General features: G+C 37.5%; 1 non-coding gene and 1 pseudogene across 1 annotated transcript; one reads left to right on the top strand and one right to left on the bottom strand.

Annotated features, from left to right (window-relative positions):
- Nucleotides 1-20,105: 20,105 nt before the first annotated feature.
- LOC111759330 (U6 spliceosomal RNA) lies at nucleotides 20,106-20,212 on the top strand. The gene has a single exon (XR_002793350.1). It is a non-coding gene; the product is annotated as a U6 spliceosomal RNA (small nuclear RNA).
- Nucleotides 20,213-21,512: 1,300 nt separating this feature from the next.
- On the bottom strand, nucleotides 21,513-22,669 carry LOC101432224 (immunity-related GTPase family M protein-like; annotated as a pseudogene).
- Between the last annotated feature and the right edge of the window lie 1,199 nt (nucleotides 22,670-23,868).

Genomic DNA, 23,868 nt, shown 5'->3' with positions numbered 1-23,868 from the left:
AAAGAAGTGCTTCACAAGAGTATGCAAGGATGGATATAAAACATGTAATATTACACCAAAAACATATAGGGGATGACAGACTAATAATGTAAATCATAATGTAAAACATAGGATAACTATAAAATTTAGAAAACTGCATAGCCTAGAGTATAAACCACAATGTAAACACAAATGTTACCTTGTTTGAAAGCTATTGTCTCAATATCTGTACATCAGTTTCAGTAAATATAGTAAGAATATGTTAAAAGATTATTGCTGTGGAAGGGAAAATGTTTTAAATGGATATGTGGGAGTACTGTATATTGTATATATGAATTACTGTGATCTAAAGCCCTTGTGAAGAGAAGCTTAATAATTAGGAAAAAATAAAAGAAAAAGATAGGATGTAGAATTTTCCCAAATCAATATATATTCTATATCTAACCTTGAAACTCATCGCTATATTCTATTTTACTATTAAGGGAACCTGGCATTATATTGGGCTTCACTTTTCAGGAAATTTTGGATCACAGAGTGGTTCAACAATGGTAATGGAGGAATACTGGTATGGGATGTTATTGACAGGGGACATATGGTTGACAGGGAGTTATACAGGGCATGTGTCTGGGGTGCATGGAAATGTTTGGATATACTCATAGTGGAAACAATTAAAAACAACAGCTGGGGGGTTGCTGGGTTCCTTGCTGGGGGGGCTCTGTCATGGTCCCTAGGGGAGCAGCAGCAGTCCCCCGGGTGCAACGGCAAGGACCAGGAAGGAATGAGGGTCCAACAGTGAGCCCCTGATACTAATGACTATGCTTGTGAACCTATACACCTGAAATAAGAACAAGGCCTAGAGCAGCACTGTGCTTAAGAGTTCCCTCCTGACAGCCTCCGTGTTTCTCAAATGTGGCCAGTCTCAAAGCCAAACTCAGCATGTAAATGCACTGCATTCCCCCCAGCATGGGACATGACACCCGGGGATGAGCCTCCCTGGCACCGAGGGATCACTACCAAGTACCAGCTGATGACGTAACTAGAAAATGACCTTGAATTAAAAGCTCAACGCGGACCAGCAGAATATCCCTGTCTACATATAATAACAGGAGTTAAAAATGCTTTTTGACCTAAATCAAGGGGGAAATGTAAAGGACAAATGAGTTTATATGGCTATGAGTCTCTAAAAAAGAGTCTGGAGGTTATCAGAAGGATTGCCCTTATGCACACCTGAGCAGAGTCTCAGAGACAGATAAAGTAGATACAACCCCAGGTATTGGTTCTTCTGAGGGCTAAAGAGACCCACAGCTTTTATGGTCATGACAGATGGAGTTCAGTGACATGTCAGTTGGCCCTTCTTTGGAGTTGGTGTTTCTGTGTGATGGAGCTGGACTCAGATGTGATCTCTTTTCACAAGCCTTTCCTGTTACTTTACCAGAATTGTAGTTGGTGCTGGGGTTTAAGATATATCTGAATCTCTGGACTGACAATATGATAGCCAGGCCCTGAGCCTCAACAGACTTCAGCTCCTACACTTTGGTTTATTGGACTTACCCCACTCAGGTAACATGGAGTTGAAGAATGTCAACCACCACACCATGGAGCCTAGAGTGCCTACAGCTGAAAGCAGGAGAATTGCATCCAGTATCCATGTGGAATCTAAGCCCCCACTTGGCATAGATGTGGAATGGACACAACCAATCCAAGGTCCACAGGAAGGAGGAATACAGTAAGGATTAGAGCGGACTACTGATATTCTATTCATGAACTATTGTGGTTAGTAATCGAGAAAATGTTGCATCGGTGTGGAAAAAGTGGCCATAGTGGCTGCTGGGTGTGGGGAATGGGAGGAAGAGATGAGATGTGGAGGCATTTTCGGTACTTGTAGTTGTCCTGGGTGGTGCTGCAGGGACAATTACTGGACATTGTAGAACCTCCCATGGCCCACTGGATGGAACGTGGGAGAGTATGAGCTATGATGTGGACCATTTACCATGAGGTGCAGCAATGCCCAGAGATGTACTCACCAAATGCAATGGATGTGTCATGATGATGGGGGAGAGTATTGCTGTGGGGTGTGTGGTGGGGTGGGAGCAGTGGGCATGAATGGGGACCTCATATTTTTTCAATGTAATATTTTTTTAAAATGAATTTTAAAAAATTAAATAAATAAATAAATAAATAAATAAATAACTACTAGAAGGTGCCAGTCAATGTTCCAGAAAAGAATTCCCACAAGCTTTATGGAGAAACAGTACAAGTGATAAAATAAACGTCCTGTTTGTTGCAGCTGGTGCTCCCAATGGTTTAGACAGAATCATAAGCGGGAGGAAAAATGAAAAGTATCTTGGATTTGGAACACCATCTAATTTAAAAAGTGGAAGAAATTCTGCAGCTGCTGCAGATCTTGCCAATCCAAGTGGGGAAACAAATACCCATGAAGACATTGAAGAAAAACTTCAATTATTGTGTCATGTGGAAGCCAGAGATATCACTGAATTTGGCATGATTCCTGAGTTTGGGGGATGGTTGCCTGTAGTAGCTCCTTTGCATAGCATAGAGGACAAAACACTTGTGCAAATACTAACTGAGCCACATAATGCTGTTAGTCCTCAGTACCAGGCCTTGTTCAGCATGGATAAGTGTGAACTGAATGTTACTGAGGATACTTTGAAAGTTATAGGCAAATTGGCAATAGAGCATAAAACAGGGGCAAGAGGTCATCGGTCTATAATGGAAAAGTTGTTACGAGAACAAATGTTTAAAGTCCCCGATTCTGACATTGTATGTGTGGAGGTTGACAAAGTAGTAGAAGGAAAAAAAGAACCAGGATATAAACAGGCTTCAACAGAAGAATCCTCTGAAGAGGAGTATGACTCTAGAGTTGAAGAGGAAGGATGGTCTTGTCAAGCAGATGCTGCAAACAGCTAAGCCAGCAGATTCCTGGACCTAAAGCATTTCCTTCTTTTGTTTAGGATCATAACTGTCTGTACAGTATGACATTAAAGGCATTGACTCTAACCTGGATATCATACATGATCAGGAGCCTTTAGGATGATTAAGAATCAGATCATGTATATTATTTTAGCATCACATTGATTTATACAAAGGACATTATGTGGACTTTAATGACACAATATTCAGAGATAAAATGTATATTATCTTGGTTCTGTTTTTCAAAAATATACTTTAACAATATGTTTTGGAATTCTTTTAAACAATAGTGGTGTTGCAGTTACTATGGATTTTAAAATAATGTTACTCTACAAATGGGAAAATAAATTCTTGAAAAAAAAGATCAAGATACTATCCTTTCTTAACCTTTTTTTCCACCCACACTTGTTTCCTTAAAACGTTAGAATTTTATGCATTTTAAAAATTAGAATAGGTAGTTTCCAAGTAATTAAAAAGTCCATGAAAAAATACATTGTGATTATTTGTTTACCTGTATTCTTAGTCTTCTCTGCGTAAAATTAACTTCTCAGTTGGTACCATAATAAACGTAATTCTCTTGCTGCCTTGACTGATTTATTTGCCATCTTTGACCCATTTCACTACCATGAGTGAGCAGATTGAGTTGAAGTCTGGCTTAAATCTTCAGGAAAAGACTATACATCCAATTCCATAAATAACATGCAGTGTCAGTTAACTACTTTCCCACTGTCCATAGGTTTTGATATGTTGTGTTCTCATTTTCATTCATTTCAAGATATTTGTTTAGTTCTCTTGCAATTTCTTCTTTATCCCATTGATTATTTGAGTATGTTTTTTAATCTCCATATATTTATGAATTTTCCCATTTTCTTTCCATTACTGATTGCTACTTTCATTCTGTTATGATCAGAGAAAGTTTTCTGCATAATTTCTATCTTTTTAAATTTCTTGAGAGTTGGCTTATGACCCAGCATAATGTCTATCCCAGAGAGGGATCCATGAGCACTTGAAAAGAATTTATATCCTGCTGTTTTAGGGTGCAATGCTCTATAGATGTCTTTTAGGTCTAGTTTAACTATTCATAAATTTCATGCTCTTCTTTATTTACCCTCTATCTTCTTTGTTTATCCTCTGTCAATATATTCTATCCAATACCGAGAGTAGTATTTTGAACTCTTCAACTATTACTGTAGAAACATGTAATTCTCCCTTCATTATTGTCAGTGTGTGCCTCAAGCATCTTGGGACACTCAGGTTAAGTGCATAAATATTTATTTCTTCTTGGTAAATTGCCCCTTTTATTAATATATAATGACCATCTTCACCCCTAATGACAGTTTTTCATTTAAAATTTCTTTTGTCCAGTATCAGTTTTGCAACTCTTGCTCTCCCTTTTCTTTTTCTTTTTGTTACTATTTGCATGGAATATCTTTTCCCAGCCTTTCACTTTTAACCTTGTTGTTTCCTTATGTCTAACATGGGTCCCTTGCAGATAGCATATATTATGGCTCATTTTTTTAAATTCAATCAATCAGTCTATGTCTTTTGATTAGAAAGTTCAAGCCACAAACCTTCAATGTTATTACTGTAAAGGTACTACTTACATCATCAATTTTGTCCTTTGGCTTTCTGTTGTCAGACCTTACTATTGTCTTTATATACTTTAATTTACCCTATTTAATAATCTTCATTTCTACACTTTTCTCCAAGTCTCTCACCCTTGTTTTTTTCCTTTCAGACTGTATCTCTTCCTTTAGTACCTCTTGTAATTAGGGTCTTTTGGTAACATAGTCTATCATTTTTCCTTATCATTTTTCCTGTGAAGTCTTTGAACTCATCCTTAGTAATGAAGGAGAGTTTTACTGGATACAGAATTCTTGGATGAAAGTTTTTCTCTTTTAGTACCTTAAGTTCATCATTCCAGTTTCTTCTTGCCTCTATGGTTTCTAATGAATGGTCAGCATTTAATCTTTTTGAGGTTCCATTGTATGTAATGCTTTGTTTTTCTCTTGTTGTTTTCAGAATCCTCTCTTTAACTCTGCTATTTTTTATTCTATTTGGTTTCTCAGAGTAGGTATATTCAGATTTATTATGATTGTCCTTCTTAAATATTGAAATTTATGTCTTTCATAAAGGTTGGGAAGTTGTCAGTCATTATTTTCTCAAATATTCTTTCTGCCCCGTTTCCATTCTCTTCTCCTGGGTCATTGATAATGCATATATTTGTGCATTTCTGTTGTCATTCTATTCCCTGAGACTCTGTTCCTTCATTTCCATTATTTTCTCTTTCTGTTCTCTTGGTTTTTCCAGTTCTGGTGGTTATTTCTTTGAAATCACCAATTACGTCTTTGAGTAATTCAAATATGCTTTTATGTGCCTCTAATGTATTTTTATTCTCATCCATCATGTCTTTCACTCCCATAAAGTCTGTTACTTTTCTTTGCACGCTTTCAAATTGTTCTTTATGCTTACCCAGTGTCTTACTATCATTTATTTTTTAGTCATATTTTCTTTCAATTCTTTGAATTGATTTAAGAGAGTGGTGTGATTATCTCTGATTAATTGTCTTAAATCCTGCATATTTTCAGGACATTTCCTTGTTAATTTGGCTGGGCCATATCTTTCTGTTTCCTATTATGGCTCTTAAATATTTGTTTATGCCTAGGCAACTGAATATGTTGGTGAATTTACTCTGATGACCAATTGCTCTCACTTGCTTATTGTTGTTTTTTTTTTTTTCATTGCTCACCTTTAGTATTTTGTTTAATTTATTCTAGGTCTTTAAAATTTCCTAGCTGAAGTTATCAAAATTGTGCCAGGGACTCACTAATAGGATGCAGATTTTCTTCCAGGAGATGGAGTAAAAAGAGCCCTTAAAGTACTTTTTCTCCATTTTGAGACTAGACAGCAGATGACACTTGCCTTTCCACTGAGCGTTTCTTTCAATTTTTGCTTTTCTGTGTCTTGGTCTGGCCAGAGCAAGAGAGATTTAAAGTGAGCTCTGCTGGCTAAATTCCCTGAAGAGAAGCTCCCTGACTCCCCCTCTCTTTTCCGTTGTAAGGGCTGACAGGGAGGAAGACATCTGTTGCCCTCTCATTTGGCTGCAGTGAGCCAGGGGTTTTATTTCAGTTTAATATCTTTGGCATGGGGTTGGGAGCCCTTCCTGGCCACTATGGAGTTTTGGTAACCCACATGTATTGTTTCAGGTTCTTTGTCTATCTGTCCCTTTCACTCCTGGGAGTTGTGTAGTACTGTTTTGGTCTGTAATGCCCAAAGCAGATTCTTTGGATAGCTTTTGGCATTTTCTCTGTTGTCTTTGTGAAAGATTTGAGCTCTGCCTGCCTACTCCAATGCCATCCTCCTGGAACCTGTCAGAAATGTCAATTTACCTTTAAAATATATTTCTCTGATATGTAAATCTTCAGATTGTTCATGTGCTGATTAAGCCCTAAAACTGAGCAGTATTGCAGCCAACTCCTACTCTCCAGCACTTAGGGCTTGCCCTGGACAACAATCATAATGATGATGATCAACCAGTCCCATGCCCAAAAGAAAGACTAACTTCATCTGCAAGTAAAACAATTCCTTTCCTCTGCCCCATAATATCTATGTCCCTAATCAGTCTGAAACAATCAGGGTGGATATCATCCTAAAACCCTCGAGATCAAGAAATTAACAAAAATAAAGGAGGATTGTAACTACAGATCAAAGCAGATATATCGTTATTATACTTATTATCTTGTGTTAATGGAGTAACTTTTAACACTTACATGAAAAATAAAAAAGTAAAAAAATGTAAATACAAATAAATGTATAGAGCTGGAAATAGATAAGCAGATGAATATGGCAGGGATAAGATAGGGGGATTTAGAGGTGACTACTAAGGGGTAAGTAGTTTTTGTTATTGGAGTAATGGAAATGCTAAAATATTGACTGCAGTGATGAATGTACAACTCTGTGATTATACCTAAAGCTATTGCTAGTACGCTTTAGCTGGGTTATATGGTTTATTAATACATTTCAATAAAATTACAAAATAACAGTAACATTGTGATATTTTTGCATCAATGGCAAGAAATATAAGGCATATATTCTAAGAGATAACCATGGGGGATATAAGGGGATATGGGATTTTTCCTTTTGGAGTAATGAAAACATTCTAAAATTGACTGAAGTGATGACAGCACAACTGTGTGATGAAAATGAGAGCCACTGAATGTACACTTTGAATAGACTGTTCAAAACATGGGAGTGTATAACACAGGATATCCAGTGGTGGAAGGTGGACTGTGGTTAACAGGAGAAATGTGAGAACTTTCTCTCATGAACTATATCAAATGTATAATACTAATACAGGGTGTTAATAATCAGGTGAGTTAGAAGGAAAATACATGTAATGTAAGCAATGGGTTAATGTTAGTAGTAACATTTTGACTATGCTATTTCATAGTTTGTAACAAATATTTCAATCAACAATGAATGGTATTGGTGGTAGGGTTTTGTATGGGAGTCCTGTATGAAGATATACATGTTTCTTTTGTAATATCACAAACTTTACTCTGTATTGTTGATTTATGTTCATGTATTAAGGATATACTTCAATAAAATTTTATTGAAAAGACATCTATGTACATAGACTGCTCTCAGGGAGCTCAGTGTTCAGGAAAATGGTTGAGACAGAAATGTAAATAATTATCCTATAGTAGTATTAAGAAGCCTTTCTGAGACCTATGGGCAGGGAAGGATGGGCACAGCAAATGCAAAAGGACTGTCCTTCCAAGTCCACAAAGTGCCATTTGAGTTGGACCTCTGAGAAAGGAAGGAAACAAAATGAGGAATTAAGCTCAGTCCTATTTCCTCAGGCTGCATTGATTTGTTCTGTGACTAACTTGCCTGAAGGCTCATAGAGTGATTCATTGAGGTGTCTCCAATGCCTCAGGTAAAGTGCTCCAGAAACATGGATTAAGTTAGAATTAGGCACAAAAGGATAAATATTTTATGATTCCACTTATATGAAATATCTAGAATAAGCAAATTTATAGAGATAAAAAGTACGGCAGAGGTTGTCAGGGGCTGAAGAGTGAAGGTGGAGGAATAGAGAGTTAATATATAATGAGCATAGGGATTCTGTTTTTGGTGATGAAAAATTTTGGTACTGGATGATTGCGATGGTAGCCCAACAGAGTGAGTGTAAGTAATGCCAATGATGTGCACACTTAAAATGAGTAAAATGGCAAATTTTGTTTTACATATATATATATATGTTATCAGAATTCTTTTGGTTTGATTTGAAAATAAAATAAGCTATCCTGCTCTCCAGCCATCCTGCTTAAACTCGTACATGTTTTATTACCCATTGGTTGCATAGAAATAATAACTCTTTTGCATCAGAGATCAGCTCTGAAAATTGATGATGAATTACCAGAAACTCCTGGACCTGGTTAACAGGCTGACTGTAGGTCAAGGCACATATCCAATCTTCATATGCTCTGATCATGTTACTTGACCTGAAATTCGTGCATACTTAGCCCAAAAGAGTCTGAGGACCCGTAATGCAATGGGTATAAGGTTGCAGGAAAAGAATGGGAGAAACTGGCTCATAGCTCCCTCTTCAGTATGAAGCTGATCAGCCATGGATGAGTAAGAATCTATTGTATTTCCAAGAATAAAAGTGAAAACTAAATTAGTATTTGCTCCTCTTCCCCCAAATTAGATCAATTGAAAGAAGAAAAATTGAGCACCCCTAAGGTATCATGTCAGTTATCTGATACTTAAGGCTTGAGAAGTGAGGAAAGCTCAGAAAAGTAAATTAGCAGCCTACCAAGGTCCTTTTCTCTTATCACTAGCTCCATAAGCAACCTGAACTAAGATTAACATAACATGTTTACTGGGTGCTATACAAATATAAATTACAGTTTTACCTTGCACTCTGCACAATTCAAGCAACTGTGACTATAACTTCATTTCCTGAAGACTAGAAGTTTAATAACTTGCTACAATTACTGTCTCAGAAGTAGAATGGGACAATGGGAATGAATGTATGTTTGGGACAATGAGAAGATATACAAGATAAAGGATGTGGTAGTAGGTATTGATGAAATCACATGACCAGGCAGGAAGGGCTGGGGCAAGGATCCCTCATAGTTGTCATAGTTCCTACCATTCACAGTAAATCCAGGAAGTTGAGTAGATTTAATAATTAAATCATTCACTCACAATCACACAGAAAGGATGTGAAAATCCTGAGACTAAAAATACTTTCACTTTTAACCTGGCTGTGTCCTTGCATCTGAGGTGGGTCTCTTGTAGAGAGCTTATAGGAGGCTCATGTTTTTTAATTTGTTCTAATTAATTAATTAAGAGACTTTGAGGTGAATCTCTTGTGTACAACATATAGATGGCTCATCTTTTTTAATTGATTCCATCAATCTATGTCTTCTGATTGGGGAGATCAAGCCATGAACATTCAATGTTATTACTGAAAAGGCATTATTTATTTCATCCATTTTGGCTTTGGCTTTCTGTTGTCACATCTTACATTTGTGTATCTTTTTACAGTTTAATATACCCTTCTTAATAATCTTCATTTCTGCACTCTTCCCCAAGTCTCTCACCCTTAATTTTTCCTTTCAGTCTGTAGCATTCACTTTAGTATTTCTTGAAATTCTGGTTTTGGCAACATATGCTACTATTTTTGTTTGTCTCTGAGGATTTTGAACTCCTCCTCACTACTGAAGGATAGTTTTGCTGGATGCAGAATTCTTAGGTGGCAGTTTTTCTCCTTCTGTACCTTAAATACATTATCCCAGTTTTTTCTTACCTCCATGGTTTCTGAAGAAAGGTCTGCACTTAATCTTTTTGAAGTTCCATTGTATATGAGCTTTGCTTTTCTCTTGTTGCTTTCAAGAATCCTCTCTTTAACTCTGATATTTGTCATTCTGAATAGTAGATGTCTCAGGATAGATCTATCCAGATTTATTTTGTTTGTAGTGTGTGGTCCTTCTTGGGTATTGATATTTCTTTCTTTCATAAGGGTAGGGAAGTTTTCAATCATTATTTCCACAAATATTCTTTCTACCTCTTTTCCATTCTCTTCTCCTTCTGAGACACAAATAATGCAAATGTTTGTGCATTTTGCATTGCCATTCATTCCTTTGAGACTCTGTTCCAGTTTTTCCATTCCCTTCTCTTTCTGTTCTCCTTTCTTTTCCATTTCAGGTGTTCTGTCTTCATAATAATTAATTCTATCTTTGAGCCAATCAGATCTGCCTTTATGTGCATCTAGTGTGTTTTTATACTCACATATTGTATCTTTCATTCCCTTAATGTCTGTTATTTTTCTTTGCAAGCTTTCAAATTGTTATTTATACTCACCCAGTGTCTTCATTTTTTCTCTTTATTTTTTTAAAATGTTACATTCAAAAAATATGAGGTCCCCATATACCCCCCACCTCCCTCACCCCACTCCTCCCATGTCAACAACCTCTTTCATCATCATGGGACATTCATTTCATTTGGTGAATACATTTTGAAAAAGATAGGATGTAGAATTTTTCCAAGTCAACACGTATTCTATATCTAACCTTTAAACCCATTGCTATATGCCATTTTGCTAGTAAGGGATCCTAAAAGTATATTGGGCTTCAAATTTCAGGGAGTTCTGGATCACAGAGTGTTTCAACAATGGCAATGGAGGGATACTGGTATAGGATACCATTGACAGGTGATATATGGCTGACAGGGAGCTGTACAGAACATATGTCCAGGGTGCATGGTAATGTTTGGATATACTCATAGTGGCAACAATTAAAAACCACAGCAGGGGGGGTACTGGGTTCCTGGCCAGTGGTGCTCTGTCGTGGTCCCTAGGGGAGCAGCGACAGTCTCCCAGGTGCAGTGGCGGGGACCGGGAGGGAGTGAGGGTTCAACAGTGAGCCCCTGACGCTAATGACTATGCTTGTGAGCTGATAAGCCTAAAATAAGAAAAAGGCCTAGAGCAGCATTGTGCCTGGGAGTTTCCTCCTGTCAGCCTTCATGTTACTCAAATGTGGCCAGTCTCAAAGCCAAACTCAGCATGTAAATGCAATGCCTTCCCCCCAGCGTGGGACATGACACCCGGGGATGAGCCTCCCTGGCACTGAGGGACCACTATCAACTACCAACTGATGATGCAACTGGAAAATCCCCATTGTCTTTGTGAGTGCACTGAGCCCTTCCTGTTAGTCAGACACCTTCTTTCCACAATCCTCTATATGGACTTTTATTATGGAAAATTTCTCACATATCCAAGGAGATAAAATAGTACAATAAACCCCTATCACTCACTTTAAACAATATCCACTTATTCAAACTTCTTTCAACTATCTCACCACTCAATAAAATTTTGTTTAAATTAATAGACTTTTATTTTTCAGAGCACTCTTAGCTACACAGAAAAATGGAGTAGAAAGTATATAGAGTTCCTTTGTACAAGCTTTTCTTCCCCAATCAGTTTACCCTATTATTAATAACTTGCATTACAATTCTAGGATAGTTGCATTTGGACGAAACAATATTAATGTAATATCATTAACTTAAGTCCATAGTTTGCATTAGGATTCATTCTTCTTGATTGTATCATTCAGGGTTCTCTCAAGAAACAGAATTATCAGCTACAACATGGCCACCCCTCTTACCAGCAGTGGAGGTAAGAAATGTAGACTAGACATGTATTCATTCCAGACCAAAATGCTCAATTCTTAATGCACATACTCTTCTTCCCATGGAACTCAGTGTCTCAAGATCAGGCTTCTGGCTCATGGAGTGCTGCTGAAATTGTCAAGGAAGGCTAGGAACTTCTTCCATTATAATGACTACTGTGGCTATTTGATGAGAATAATTTGGATCTGATATTCAATTTCTAATGAAATAAAAGTGATTCATGACACTAGATAAGATACAATGGAAGTGACAATCATATGGTAGAACAAATTGTGATTTAGGTGCTTCCTTTAAGGTACACTGGTTGTGGACAGCAATTTAGGTAGAAGCCCAAGTATGGCCTTTATTCTGCCCTTCAAACATTCATCAATAATATATGGAAGTCAAGATCAAGTGTCTTCTACTAAATGAATTTTACAGAACTACTATAATTTTATGTTAATATTTGTTGTGTTTTATCCTGGATGAGTGCTATGTAAAACCACAGCTACATTTTATGTGATAAATATGTTGTGCTCAGGCCTAGTATTAAAGTCCTAAATACAACTTATCATGTAAGTCCACCAATGTGTGCATGAGTAATTTTAAATAGGTCTTGCAAACTCTCATGTTAGGATGTCAGATATTCTCTACATTCTCCAAGCAGAGGAAAAGTCTGTTACTTCTTGAAGCCCTAGCATCCTGCTTTAGTGTCCTTTATTTTCTTTTCTCTACCTGTTCTCAAATTATTTAGGCTCAGTTACAACAAGATTGATATTTGATGTGTCCCTAATTATTTCCTAAATAATTTCTCAGAAAAGCTTTCTTTCCCTACGTTTGTCTTATTTTCTTGAAATGGGCCATCCATGATAATTACCTCAAAGTTCACCCAAGTTCTTTTCTTTGAAATCTCACCTTAGACATGATACACTTATAGATATGCCAAGAGGTAAATACATGTCACTGTACTAATAGCAGCAGAGATATTTTCCTTTTCATTGCTTTTTTCTATAACTGAAAAATGTTATTTTCTATTTCTCTATACAGATTCACAGCTAAAGTGTTTAAAACTCCAACATGCTACTTATATTGAGCCAGATACTCCTTCATCTGGGGAATAACAAATGTTCCTTGTATATCCAAAGGCCTTACTTAATTTTCCTGTTCATTTGCCATAGTTCTTGTTCAGATTTTAAAATCAGCATAGTCTTTGATTCAAAAATTTCTTACTATTATAATATCATATTTTGATACCACTATCCCTCCCTTGGTGATTGCCTTTTTGCACCTGAATTAATCTGATTAGTGCAATGGACGCATAACAGGTGCATACCTTTAAGAATTTATTTCATACCCTTGGGTCTGTGATGATCCTATTGAATTTTCATGTAAATCAATGTGGAAACTGACACACACACTTTACAGGGACGTGCATGTATAGAAGAATAAGAAGCTCTCCTCCTCCACACATACTTGCCTCTGATATGATGTACTCTTGGAGACATAACTGGTCTCATAAATGTGAAGAAAGTTACATAGGAAGCCTTTCTAACTTAAAACAAACTGCTCGAACCTAGAACAGGAATACAGAGCATGCGTCTTTGCTTCAAGTCTAAGTGCTGAAGTAGGTGGGGAGATATATGAAAATATAATTTGAAATAAAATTGTGATACAAATGAAGTCTTTCATCCTGTGGTGATATTTTATAACAGATATTCTTATATGTACATTTTGAATGATTTGTTTGGGAGGCTCAGAAAAATACAAAACGTTTGCATGAATTCCACCATGTAAAAGATATCAAAACATTGCTTAAGATCTTCCTAAATTTGAATGTTAAATTAAACCATCAATGAGTTATCCTTCTGTCCAGTCATGAAAGCTTCCTAATTTCCAAACTGACAGTACCAGCTGACCTCCTTAAACTCATATATGTTTTACTACCTACCAGTCAAAAAGAAAAAAGAGTGCTTTTGCAACAGAGATCAGCTCTGAAAGTTGTTGATGAGGTAACAGAAAGTTCTGGGTCTAGGAAAAAAGCTCTTTGTTGTTCAAGGGGCATGAAATCTTCTCTGCACTGGTTCTTTCCCTTAACCTAAAATCCATCTCTACTTTGCCCATCCATGAGTTGGCAAAGTTAAAAAAAGCATGAGGAGACCTGAATTTAACATGCATAGTGCAATGGATGGAAAGTGGCAGATAAGAGTGGAAGAAGCTGACTCCTGTCTCCCTTCTCAGTGTGAAGCTGAACAACAGTGCATGAATAAGAATCTGCAACGTTTACAAAAGAAATGTGAAAAAGAAACTAGCATTTGCACCTTTTTCCCACAACTCAATAAATTTCAGGAAGATAAAATTGAGGATCCCTGAAGTAACAGTTCAGCTCTCTGATACTCAAGGTTTGATAACTATAGAAAGTTCAGAAAAACAACTCAGTAGCAGTGTCATGATCTTGCATGGAGAATGGTCATTTTTCTCCTATCACTGGCTTAACAAATAACCTGAACTAAGATCCACACAACAAGATTGCTGGGTCCTGTGAAAAGGTGAATTATTGTTTTAATGAGAACTCTACCCTTCCAGCCCCTATGACTATAATCCTGTTTCTTGAAGATTGTGGATTGATTTCCCTCTGACATTGCTACAAATATTAGGGACTCAGAGGAAGAATGGGATAATGGATAAAAAAGTTTGGTGGGAGGGTAAGAAGACAGAAGTGAAGGATGTGGAAGTCTGTGTGGATGAAACCTCAAGGCCAGGCAGGAATAGCCTCATGCAAGTCCTGCTCATTCCCATTTATACTGGTCAGCCAAAGGAGTGCTAATGCAAAGTACCAGAAATCTGTTGGGTTTTATAAAGAGTATTTATTTGGGTTAGAAGCTTACAGCTACCAGGTCCTAAAGAGTACAACTCAAGGTATCATAAGAGGTACTTTTTCACCCAAAGTCACTTGCCAAGTGTTGAGCAAGACGGCTGCCAACTTCTACAAGTGTTCAGCCTTCATCTTCCTATTAAGGTTCCATAGTCCCAGCTTCTTCCAAAATCAGCTGGAGACTGGGATAAGGCTCATCTCTATCCCAGGGCTCATTTCTTTCCAGGCTCAGCTGCTCTGTTCTCTCCACAAAATTAGCTGTAAACTATCAGGTGAATAGCTAATCTCTATTGCTGGGGCCTCTGCCGTTTCTAAGGAGCTGTCTCTCTTCCTCTGTATTCTTCTCCTGTGTTTACTTCCTAGGACTCCAGCATCAAAAACTCCTCTGCCTTGTCACTTACTCTGTAAGTTCCCACCCACCAAATTCAACATGCTACTGATGTGACCTAATCAAAGCCCTAATCATAATTTAATCAAGTAAAGGTGAAACCTCTGAAGATAATACAATTTAATATGCCCAGAGGGACTGACCAGTTTATAAACACAATCCAATATCTATTTTTGGAATTCATAAACAATATCAAACTGCTACACCATCACAGGCCTTACAAATCTCAGTAAATCGAGCAGGTGGTTATATTTATAATTTTAATCTAAGTAATACAGACCTTCTAAGAGGTAAGTAAATCAGTCACAATCAAACAGAAAGGAAGTTTATGACCTAGGATTCAAACTCCCATCTTGATCTTTATGATGCTGTAAATAAATGTTTATTGTGGATTTCTGAATGCTAGGCAGATATCGGTGATGAGTAGCTCCAGGGAAAAAAAGCACAGACCCCAATGTATGCCATTCACCTGAAATTCTAGAAAGGCAATTAATGCTTACAAAGTCACTATTCTCAAGTGATTCAATTACTCTAAATGTGCACAGTGTTCTGCTGAACCAACATTGATTAGGAGATAGTCCCCTAAAAAGGAAATAAACTAATGAGGCATTTATTGTGTTTATATTTTGAATGATTGGGTTACATCAGGAGTGTATCAGCAGATGAAATCTGGGTGGTTTTGAGACTGAGCAATATCTGGACCTGCAACACTATGACTACTCAAGTACTTGGAGAACTGTGAGGGCATCCTGCACATATTTTAGGAATACAATGACCTGCCAGTAGGCAACTTGTCAGCTCTGGCAGAGAGACCTGCATATTCAGGAACCCATGAAATTTCAATTTCTGGGAATATAAAAGTGAAAGCATTATCTGATTCCTCTTGCTACAGGAGAATAGTATGTATAAAATGTACATAGGAAAAAATCAGAGAGAAAATATTCCAGGGAGGCCCAGCAGACAAATGTTAATGAGAAAACTAATCTCCCTTCCCTGTTATTCTCCCTCTTTGATTCCTTCTATCTTTCCCCCCCAACACACTTTTTTTTTTCCAAAACTCTCCATCACCCTTCACTACAAAAGATTTATAAACATTTGCTTATGGGGAATATGAATGCTGTGACTAATTGAGCAAACACATACTGGATCTCAAATTTGGGATACTTTCAGGGAATTTCTTCTGCTTTGCAATGCAGAGGCCCCCACACTCAGAAAAATTACAGACCATTGTTCAGGAAAAATATAATTTTAGGGATTTACATAAGTCCCAGATTAGACAAGTTTCTAGAGAGCTGGCACTGGGATGGGGATCATTATAAGCTGTAATAATTGAAGAATTCCTCTCTGATTTGTTCCTGGAATGAAAAAACATCCAAATGAACACCAAACAATGTCATGTGTTTGAAAATGTGAAATTACTATGCTCAGCATCAGTGTTGTCCTGTGGCAGTCTGAATTTGTAGAATAATCGATTGAGCTGGTTCTATGGACTTCAGTGTGGAGCCATGGAATTCCTCTCTTCAGGTCATTCGCCGAGAATAGAAAGTGCATTGGAAATGCCTGTTATAAATTGTAATGATGGAAGTATGTCATTGTCAAACTAAATCTTCCAGAGAATGGGAATTAGAAATCATGGGATTGTAGAAGAGTAGTGTCTCACTGGCCTTTTCCTCCATGTGCATTCAAAGTTTCATCTTCACTAGAAAAGCTGCCCCTTCTACCTACAATTCTTATTTCCATTGTTAGACAATTGTAACATGGGGGCAGTCATCATGTTTTCTCCATTGTGTGTGCATCTCTATCGAGTACTCCACTCTTCCATTTTAAACTGCCATGGCCTGCACCATTCTAGCAGTGATATTTAGATTTGTTGCTCTGTACAGAAGAGGGAAATGAGCTGGAGGATACTATGTCTTAGACATTCTCATCCTGGCCAATAAGAATTTGATAAATCCTTATTGTGCCTTATTCTCTATTAGTGTATGTGTCTTAGAAATAAGCAGTCAGCACTTTAAAAACTTAGAGACAAGGAGAGAGTATGAAGATATTTGAAATGAAATATATTGAACATGGTAGTGATTGATCAGGACAAATAAACTGAGTTTAACAAATGCCTACCATAAACTACGGACTTCTCTACAAACAGAATAAAGCAGGGAAGCACACAAAGACATACTTAGTGGAAATTACATTGACCAGGTGATTTCCCATATTCTTTCCTTGCTTTCCAACATGTTTCAGAGGAACTTGCTCAAAAAGAAAAGATTCCTCTCTAGACCAAGAGTAGCTTGAAGCTTTTTATGGGTGCAAGTTAACCTAATTTACTTAATAGTGTGGTAATTGTAGTTTAAAAATCTGCCCTCCAGGTTAAAAGCATCTATGTCTACACTTTTATTATGGAAAATTACTGGCATATACAAAGGAGATAAAATATTACAATAAAGTCCTAACATTCAGTTTCAACAACATCAACTCAGCATCATATCGGTTTCATCTTGATCACCTCCTAATATGATTTTGTCTAAATTAATATTTCATTTTTCAGGGTACTTTTAGGTTCACAGCAAAATTGTGCAGAGCATAAAGAAAGTTCATAGGAATTTTATAGTTTTGGTTCTATACTTCAGTCTTTGAAGTCTTTTTGTATATGGTGTGAAGTAGGGTTCCATCTTCATTCTTTTGAATATGGATATACAGTTTTTCCAGAACCATTACTTGAGGAGACTTTTCTTTCACAATTGAATGCATTTGACATAGCTGTCGAAAATCAAATGGTCATAGAGGTGAGGGTTTATTTCTGATGTCTCTATTTCAATTTCATCTGATTATATGCCTGTTCTGGTTCCAGTACCATGATGTTTTGATTATTGTGGCATGACATTAGCTTTAAAATTGGGATGTGTGAGTCCTCCAAAGTTGTTCTTTTATTTCAAGAAGATTCTGTCTACTTGGGGAACTTTACCATTCCATATTAATTTGATTATTGTTTTTATTTCTATTTATGCAAAGAAGGCAATTGGAATTGCATTGAATAGCTTTGGATAGAACTGATATTTAACAATATTTATTCTTCCAATACATGAACACAGAATATCCATCCATTTATTTAGGTCTTCTTTGAATTCTTTTAGCAATGTTTTGTAGTTTTCAATGTATAAATCCTTTAAAACTTAATTAATGTATTCCCAGATATTTTGTTTAGTTGCTATTGTAAATGAATTTTCTTTCTTAAACTCCTCTTCAAATTCTTCATAACTTGTGTATAGAAACACTAAATATTTTTGCATGTTTTTTTTCCAAATTCTACTCAATTTATTCATTTTTTTAAAAGATATTACATTAAAAAAATGAGGTCCCCATTTGCCCTCACCGCCCCCACCCCACCACTCCCCTCACAATAACACTCTCCCCCATCATCATATCACATCCATTGCGTCTGGTGAGTACATCTTCAGGCATCGCTGCACCCCATGTCCCGTGTTCCACACCAGAGCCCACACTTTCCCACGTTCCATCTAGTGGGTCATGGGAGGACATACAACATCCGGCACTTGTCCCTGGGGCACCACCAAGGACAACTCCAAGTCCTGAGAATGCCTCCACATCTCTTCTCTTCCTCCCATTCCCCGCACCCAGCAGCCACCATGGCCACTTTTTCCACACCAATGCCACATTTTCTCGATTATTAACCACAATAGTTCATGAATAGAATATCATTAAATCCACTCTGATCCTTACTTTATTCCTCCTTCCTGTGGACCTTGGCTTGGTTGTGTCCATTCCACATCTATGTCAAGAGGGGGCTTAGATTCCACATGGATACTGGATGCAATCCTCCTGCTTTCAGTTGTAGGCACTCTAGGCTCCATGGTGTGGTGGTTGACATTCTTCAACTCCATGTTAGCCGAGTGGGGTAAGTCCAATAAATCAGAGGGTAGGAGCTGAAGTCTGTTGAGGCTCAGGGCCTGGCTATCATGTTGTCAGTCCAGAGATTCAAATCCCCTAGATATATCTTAAACCCCAGCACCAACTACAAGTCCAGTAAAGTAGCATGAAAGGCTTGTGAAAAGAGATCCATCTGAGTCCAGCTCCATCATGCAGAAACACCAGCTCCAAAGAAAGGCCAACTGACATGGCAGTGAACCCCATCTGCCATGACCATAGAACCTTTGGATCTCTTTAGTCATCTAGGTTTTTTTGATTCAGACAAAATCATTCTCAGAGAACATGCTCAGTTTCCCTATCACCATCTTCATAGGAATTTTCACTGAATGCTTAAGCCTGGAAATGATACTCTTTGGGGCAGTCAAATTTTTGATCCTCTCTTTTACAGAAGGATAAAGGGCAGAAGATGTCTTTTAAGATCAATGAGTTACAAAATACCTCTCTGGTCAAATCCTGTCATGGGAATAGGAAACTTTGTTGGGAAGTCTGCATTTACCATGTTCCCAGGGAAATCTGCCACATGCACCCTGACTTGGGTCCTCCGCCCTCTGTGCATTCTCAGTGTTGCAGAGGGATGCAATGTATTGGTTACACACACAGCCCAACCTATGATGTGGGCTAGAAGCAGAAAATGATTGCAGAGACCCTGTGGGAATGGCAGAGCAGAACAGTACTTTCCTCTCTGGGAAATCCTCTCTGGTGGAACAACTTCTCATGTCTGGCCAAGGTGATTCTAAGAAGGGGCGAGAATGTAACTTTTCATGACTTGGGTGACAAATTAATAGGGAGTTATTTCTTTGTTGCTCTTCTGAACCTGGAATAAAACAATGCTTCTACTCTAATGGAGTAAAATTGATGCATTAATCTAGAATAAAATTCAACTGAGAGTCAGACTGGATTTTGGAAACCACTCAGTTTCAAGATGCGAGGAGAAACAGAAGAAAGAAGAGGGAAGAGAAACTCCAAGTCTAAAACAAGCCATTTTAGCAGCAATAGTCTGCATGTAACTTTAGTGTTTAAATAGAGTATGGCGTAGGTATATATGAGAAGCCCAGTACCCTCCTATGAAATCTACTCAGACAAAGGTGTAGATCCAGGAAAATTAGCTAGCAGCTTCCAGAGAGCTTAAAGAACACAACTGAGGAAGCTGCTTTGAAGGCAAATGTGTCCTAACATTCTTTAACCTCCTTAGGATAGAAAGGGCAGTCACAATTACCAAAACACACTGTACTCTACATATGAGATATGAGGGATAGGCTGGTCCTGGCCAGTTTCCCAATAATAATAGAAATATTAAAATGCAAGGATGCAGTGCTCACTTCAGCAACACATATACTGAAATTGGAGCAATACAAAGAAGGCTGGCATAGTCCCTGCACAAAGCTGACATACGAATTCATGAATCTTTCCATATTTCTGCATGTTGGTAGAGGGGAAGTGCATGGAAATTTCACACATGTGCATGATTGTTTTGTTAAGTTCACCACTTCTCTAATAAAAATATATTTTAAAATGTAAGGATCCCAAATATTTGAACAATGGGATATTTTAGGCTGGTTTGTAAAGCAATGAATTTTCTTCCTTTGCTTTAATATGGCAAAACAAAACAACACAAAAAATAAAAATACAAGCTATGACTCAACAAATTCATTCTTATTTCTAAACCCTGGAGAAAGTTGTTCACAGATGCAACAGAAGACATTTGCAAGGATGTTTATAGCAGCAATTTTCTGAAAAGAGAAAGAAAAAAGAAAGCATGTAAAAAACCCAATTCCCATATGTCCGTTGACATGGAATGGACAAATAAAATGTAGTCTATTAAAAAAAATAGAATGAACTGCAACTTTTGAAAAACATGTTTTGATTTAGGAAAACTTTGCTAACCAAAATCAACTTATCAGATGATTGCATTCAAAATAAATCTATTTATCTAATGTACCAAAATGAGCAAAAGTAAATGAAAATAAATAAAGAAATAAAGGAAATGATAAAAATTCTATCTAGCTCTACTTTTAGGGGAAGATGCAGAAGGAAAGTATATGGGCACAGCATATGAGTAGATTCAGTGGTATAGAACACACTAATTTTTCATTTGGGAGGGGAGTTCATAGGTATTTATTTTAGTATTTCACTTTACTGCACACACACACACATACATACACACATATCCTATTGTAGATGTTGAATAGATGTTACACTTAGAAAAAAATAGCAAAGGAAAATCTCCAAAACTGAAAGAAAAAATAGCAGAGGAAAATCTCCAAAACTGAACAAAGATGTAAGCCACCATTTTAAAAAGCATCATGAGTGTGAGTAGGACATTGGAAGTAGTCCAAGGAATGAGAAATGAGAAGCAAAGGAGTAAGGGGCAAACCAAAAAGTCTCAGATAAAGAGGAAAGATGTTAACTTTAAATAATAAGAAAATGGAAAGACAAAGGAACTATTTTTTTCTCCATGCACAAATCCTAGCCAATTTAGTAAGTGAAATTCAGCAAAATCTATGGAGTAAAATGTATTAAGGTGTTTGCTCAAGTGGCTATAAACAGCAAGGCCACCAATGACTCTCAAGGTACTTGGAACCCATGGAAGTGGAGGGTCAATCTGTCTGATCGAAACTGCAGGAAGTATACATCACTGAGTTCCATCTGAGAAGCCACCTGATGAAGCCAGATGCCCTGACTTTCATCTGAGAAGCCACCTGCTGAAATGCCAGCTCTTCAAATGATGGAATCTTTCAGGATTTTGCTCAGGACAGACTTGGTATCCTTAGCAACTAAAGCAAGGTAATGTTTGTGTTTCAAGCATCTGAAATATTGTATGGCAAGATCAGGTAAGAGGGGGATGTAGCTTAAAATCATATATAAGTAAGAGGTTGCATTGAAATTTGTCCAAAAATTCAGCCAATTTCCTCTGCTGAAAGCCTGCAGATCCTGGGACTTCATGATAGCTATGTACTCTGAAATGGCTCCCCCATTTTCATCACCAACTGCTATAGAGATTCATCATCTACACCAAAATACCAACGATAGAATTTGAAACATTCCTCCAGATTAACTGCATCTGGGCTATCAAGAGTGTCCTGGAAAGAACGTGTGCTGATTTTCTCCTTCAGGAAGGTCACCTTGTCATTAATGATCTTCTTACAGGTATGGAATAGGTTCTGGAGGAGACCATCACACCGACTGTGGGAGAAATCCTTTTACAATGTGTCCCTAAGCTTTGGGAAGTCATGCAGTGAAGGGTCAAGATTGGAGACCAGGAATATGGGAGGTTCACAAACCCAATCCTTCTGGAGATTTTCCAGGATATTTTCTTGGATATTCTGCTGGAGCTGACCTCACTCATGCTGAGGTCTCTGTCCAGCTTGGTTCAAACAACATAGAACTTTTTCCCTATGTCCTCAATTGTCTTGGCAAACCTCACATGATTCATGCTGAACTCTTCAGGCGCTATAATAATGAAGAGGTCATACTGGTTGAACTTCATTTCCAGCAGATAGCTCTCCAGGCTTTGGGTGGTAGCACCCATGCCAGGCAGGTACCATAGCAGCACATTAGGAAAACAGGAGGATGAGTAGGAAGCATTGGTTTGGGTGGTTCTCACTACCCCAGTAGGAGCTGAGGCTGCCTCCTCATGTCCGATGCCTTGCAGTGCATTGATGAAGGAAGACATGCCATTGCCAGAGGCCCCTGTCACAGCAATGTTCGCAGGTGTGCAGGGCACTGATCTCAGAGTCTCCCTGAACATAGAGATCACTCTTTGGCCACTCGTCATCTGACCAGGCCTTTTCAATGCTCAAAGCCTCTATCTGAGGTGGCATGCTGTTAAAGTTTGCAGGTAATGGAGACTGAGGAGACACTGGGGAATCTGCCATGTCTGTCATAAGTTGAGTGACCTACAGAATTAGGAAGAGCAGGATGTTCAGGTGGGCAAGCACACAAAGAGACATGGGAATCATCTAATTAGCATGCCAAGTCCAGGATTTTAGATATGTGACTTGTTTCACATTAAACTATTTTGGTTTAGAAACAAATGGTACTTTGGAAAACAATTTGACAACTCCTTAAATATTTAAACAAAGCTTCTATAAGATCCAGAAATTTCATTCCTAAGTATTTTTCCAAGAAAAATGCAAACAAATGTCCACACAAAAACATGTACATGAATGTTATTATACATAATAGCCAAAAGAGGAAACAACCTATGTGTCCACCAACTGATGACTGGATAAAAAAAATGAAGTATGTTCAAATAATGGCATATTACTTTGCAATAGAAAGAAAGGAAGTACCAAGACACATTACAACATTGACAAACTTTGAAAACATTAGACTATGTAAAAGAAATGCTTTATGAAGAACAAAATAGTGTATGAAATCTCCAGAATAGGCAAATAGAGACAGAAAGTAGAATAGTGGTTGCCTTGGGCAGTGGGTGGGAGATAGTTAGGGAAATGTTAGATGTAAGCAAATTATTAAAAATTTCTTTTGAGGTACTAAAAGTATACTAGTTTTAAATATGGTGGTGGTTGTAAAACTCTCTACAGTCACTAAAAGATATTGAATTATACACTTTGAGTATGTGAATTGTAGAGTTTTTGGATGACATCTCATAAAGCAGTTTAAAATGCATCAAAGGCACACAATTAAATGATGTTCACATTCTTATAGGATAAGGACAGGGGCCTTATGGAATGCTCTGGGGTGGTTGTACCAAGAGTCAGCTACCAAAGAGGACAGTGGACTCCACTGGACTTGACCAACAGAATATCAAGTCCACTTCTCAGCCTGTGGGGGATGAGCACATACTCAATCCAACCAGACCAGATGAGCAGGACATCCATTTGAAACACTCCACAAGGCCAAGGTATGCATGTGTTAAATTTTCATAAGGTATAATTCATTTAAGACTGCCTAAAGATCTTCACTGTTTTTTATTTTTCTGAGTCAAAAAATTGTATTATTTTTATCAACACTGAAAATGCTTTTACTTTCATCAATGAATTTTTTACATGACAATTTAAAATAAACACCACTGACTTCCATACCTAATAAGTTCTGCCCCACATCATCT

The sequence above is a fragment of the Dasypus novemcinctus genome, chromosome 2 (assembly GCF_030445035.2).
Source record: "Dasypus novemcinctus isolate mDasNov1 chromosome 2, mDasNov1.1.hap2, whole genome shotgun sequence".
Lineage (NCBI taxonomy): Eukaryota > Metazoa > Chordata > Mammalia > Cingulata > Dasypodidae > Dasypus > Dasypus novemcinctus.
This window is presented reverse-complemented; position numbering and strand designations above follow the sequence as displayed.